This window comes from Tenrec ecaudatus, chromosome X (assembly GCF_050624435.1).
Source record: "Tenrec ecaudatus isolate mTenEca1 chromosome X, mTenEca1.hap1, whole genome shotgun sequence".
Lineage (NCBI taxonomy): Eukaryota > Metazoa > Chordata > Mammalia > Afrosoricida > Tenrecidae > Tenrec > Tenrec ecaudatus.
In genome coordinates, this window is record NC_134548.1 from 83,246,387 (window position 1) to 83,251,106 (window position 4,720).

Genomic DNA, 4,720 nt, shown 5'->3' on the forward strand with positions numbered 1-4,720 from the left:
CACAGGGAATCCAGGGTGGATGAAACCTTCAGGACCAGGGGTGTGAGGGGCGATACTGGGAGGGTAGAGGGTGAGTGGGTTGGAAAGGGGGAACCTATTACAAGGATCTACATGTGACCTACTCCCTGGGGAATGGACAACAGAAAAGGGGGTGAAGGGGGACGCCGGATAGGGCAAGATATGACAAAATAATAATTTATAAATTATCAAGGGCTCATGAGGGAGGGGGAGCAGGGAGGGAGGGGAAAAAAGAAGACTTGATGCAAAGGGCTTAAGTGGAGAGCAAATGCTTTGAAAATGATTAGGGCAAAGAATGTACAGATGTGCTTTATACAATTGATGTATGTATATGTATGGATTGTAATTAGTTGTATGAGCCCCTAATAAAATGTTAAAAAATTGTAAATTCAAAAAAGAATGTTGTTTCAAAATAAATATTGTTATATCAATTAATTCAAAAAAGATCCCTCAATAAAATGATTAAAAATTAAAATTCAATTCAATTTGCATTAGGACCATTAGTTCAGCAATTGTCCAATGACCTGCTTTTCTAAATTGTTTTTGGATGATGCTTGGCAAAAAGGAAAACAAGTGAGGAAAAAAAACAGAACAGAACCCAAGAAAACAAATACCCTCACCAACTGCTGGTTATTTGATAAATTAGAGGGAAGGATGTCAGAGGATCAGGAAAGGGGGTAGATAACCAATAGGTTTAGCTCCCACTAACACACAACTGAACAAGTGGGTGACTGTCGATGGGGAAAGGGAGTCTATTTTGGTAATGAGGCAGTAGAGGACCATATGCCTTGCTTTATTACAGGATTTTAGAAAAGCCAGGAGATTAATAGGAGGGAGGCAGAGTAGGGAGGAGTAGACTAATAGATTATGATTAAATGGCACAGGCCAATAGCATTTATAGAAGTTGAAAAGAAGACAGCCAAAATGGGGAGTGAAAAGGCTAGAAAAGATTTTTTTTTTTTACGGTGGAAGAAGTGCATAGGAAAAGAACTACAGCACCGCGGTAAGTACACAGGCAACATATTTCCAACGACATTTGAGACAAGGAGGCTCAAAGAGAAGCAGGTAGCAAAACAAGGAAGAAGGAACTGCACTGGAGAGTACAAAGGCAGGTATGTGGAGTGGGTGTTCAGGTGTAGTGCTCAAACAGTCATTTTGTCAGAGCATGGGGCTACTGACATTTATATGTGCCTCTAGGAAGAATAGGCTGAAAACTCACTGTCATTGAGTTGACTTTGACACATAGGAACTCCATAAGGCAAAGTTGAACTTCCCCGTGGACGTCTGGGACTGTAACTGTTTATGGGATCAGAAAGCCCTATCTCTGGCTTTGCAGTTAGCAGCCCAATGTACAACCTACTACACTACGAGGGATCCCCTGATTCTATTTAAGTGGTGAAAAATGAGGTCCTAAATGAAGGAATGTGAACAGAAGGTAAAACTGAGATTCACACCTGGCTCCTGACATAAGAAAGTTGTGTCCCAAGCCTGAGAAGCTTGCCTCAGAGGGCTGAGTCAGGAAGAATGTCTGAGTCAGGAGGGATATCAGAGTCACTTCGCAAAGAATGGTAAGGTCTGGGATGATTTCCCTTGGCTCTTACATCTCTGTGTAGAAAGAATTCACACAGCAGAAGCAATATTGCAAGTCAAAGTAAACTTTTATGAATGAAAGTAAAGCTCTAAATAGAACATTCTCACTGACAAGATGGGCCAGCTTCAGATAGTGTGGACGCCCCCATTGAGAGGCAACTGGAGAGACATGCGTAGACACCAGGAAAGGAGAGGTGGTGGAAATGAAAAGGGAGAGGCCTGAGGTCAAGTCTTCATTTATATGCCCTCCCTCCCTGACTGGTTTCCTTTCACATCCACTTGGGGGACGTGGTTGTGTGTATTGACAGGGTCTTAGTGGATGTACTCAAGCATGCATGTGACATATAAAGTGGCTGGTTCTTACCGTGTGTGGCCACCCTTTGAGTGGGCATGCATCGGGGGGGGGGTCATAACTGGTCTTTATTGTGCGTGTCTCTTCCCATAGCCTTCTAATGTGTACCTGATCTCTAGGAAGGACACTTTTATTAATGGGCATGGTTAGCTATTCCTTGCTGATTGGTAGGTCTTTGGGGGACAACTCCCTTTTCTCCAAGCTTCCTATCTTTCATTGCCATATCCACTCCCTGAAAGAGCATTTCAAGATTTAATTCTGAAGTGCAATGCTGGCAGTGATAAGATAACATCCATAACAGGCTTTGGAGTTTGACAAAGGAGAGAAAATAAAGCAAAAGACAGGTTGGTTGATGGATGTTAACTTGAGTGAAGTGGAAGATAGCGGTCCCCAAGAGGAAGAAGAGAAATCAGGGAGTAAGGGAAGAGTAAATTATTGGGGGCAGAGGTATTAGCAGTTTAAACTCTTGAAAACAAAGTTGATGATCTGAAATGTAAATCCCCACTTAATTTAAAATAAAAATGTTTTAAAAGTAAATATATAGATGAAGGAACATTTGAGATCCCAAAAATGGTTTCTATAGGCCTACAAGTATGGCCAATTAATGTAACTAATATTCAGATTAATGAATCAACCATTAACACAAAAAATAAAGACATTGAAGATTTTTACCAACTACTACAGTCTGAAATTGATCAAACATGGAATAAAATGCATTCAAAATTACTGGTGAATAGCATGTGAACTTGAAAATAACAACATAAAAAAGATAGGTACATGAAAAAGGTAGTTGAAAATAATGGCCTTGGTGAAACCATATTATATTATAATAAATGACTGGAGAGTGAATGAGAGGATTATGCGAGACTAACAACTTATTCATTGTAAGTATCTTTTTTCAACAGCAGAAACTGCAACTATACATGTGGACCTACCTGGATGGAATATATACAAAGGAATCAAGTCAACTACTCTTTGGAAAGAGACAATGGAGAACCTCAAAATTATTAGTCAGAACAAGGCCTGGAAATGACTGCAGAATAAACCATCAACTACTCATAGTTGATATATGTAAATAGTAATGCATAAGTCTGGGTACTTTAGAGAAACAAATCCACAGAAACTCATATGTATGAGAGAGTTTTATATAAAGGTTAAGTGTTCATCAAGAAAACATCCCAACCCAGTGCTGCCCAACCCACAAGTCCAACATTAGCCCATGTGTCTGACACCAATCCACAAAGTCCTCCTCCATCTCACAAAACACACGCAATGATGCCGACTGCAGTAGGAAAGCCGAGTCAGTGAATGTGTAAGCATCTCTGTGCTGGCAGGGGTCTCCACACAGCTGCTCCAGCACCCAGGGCTCTATCGGAGTATGTCCATCTGGCTTCTCCTTGGGGATGTCTTGCAGGAAGTAAGCCTTGACAGCTGAAGCAGGGAACTGGCTAAGGCGGCTTCACCCTGGTGTGACCATCATAAAGAAAGAGACCCAAGAACTAGAAAGGCAAGGCTCACCAAGCCATTTATCCCTCTGCCCTTCAATTAAACCCACATGTGTTTATCGGCCAGGTTGGCACAATAAACTTTAACTATCTCAACCCACCCCTTGCCAACTTGGCACCTGTACATCATTCTTTAGCCCTACAATTGCAGTTAAGTAACACCTACATGTTAATCCTCTAATCCTACGAATATGTTCCCCACCTGTCAAAGTTTGTAAGCCAACCACTTCATGCGTTTATCCCCCTAATTTTGGGTAGCCAATTTATATTCTCCTTACTTATATCAACCCAGTGATCTGAGGAGACAATCATATTTTCTGACATGAAGAACCTTCATTCCAGTTAGAGCCTTGTGAAGTCTGCATCCATAAGCAAAGTCAAATCCGGACAGGCCACCCATAAAGTCAGCAACAATATGCACCAGTTCACAGGCTCAAAAAACTCCATCTGGTTGGGTTCTGGTCAACTCAATGTGGGCTGCCTCACTCAGCCTCCAGAGGGTGCAGGGTGCCCATTGGTCGCCTTGCCTTTAGACCCTGGGCTCTCACCAACACTCAACAAGCCTAGGCCCCTCGTGCTAGGTCATGAACTTTAGACCCATCAACCCGCTCTCATCTTCTTCTCTTTTTCCTGTAAACCAAGTCCACAGGTGTCAGTGGCCAAACTCAGCCCGTCTCTTTATTGCTGCATTTCTCCCACTTACACTCAACAAGTAGATCCAAGCATCTCAGTGTGGCCACAGGCTCCCTTTAACGTTCAGTCCCAGAGAGGAGTTTTTTCATGGTTCCAGATTTTTTTCCAGCGCATGACCAAGACCCATTGGTTCCTGAGTACTCCAAATCACTGGGTAGGGCGTATCTTTTCAAAGCTTTCTTTGCAGGCATGGCTTAAACCCATCTAAAGATCAAAATTTAATGGCTGAAAGCAAGTGGCCTTACAAACGTTCTATTTTCATACTTCCCATATTTTTCCCAGAAAACAACCAAGTCAACAGTGTGGCTTTATCTGACCTCTGGCTAGGCAAAGCAGAACTCCCATGAGCAAACATCTACTCTCCATCTTATGGTTTGTTTCTCCTGTACTCCACTCCCATGGTACCATAATGTGTTAGTCTGGGTATATTAGTAAATAGTGCAAACATGGCACAATTTATTAATCCATTGATCAATTGAGGGAAGTGTTAGGTTGTTTCAAGTTTGGGCTACTATAAATAATTCTGCTATGGACATTCATGTACAAGTTTCTGTTTTCATTT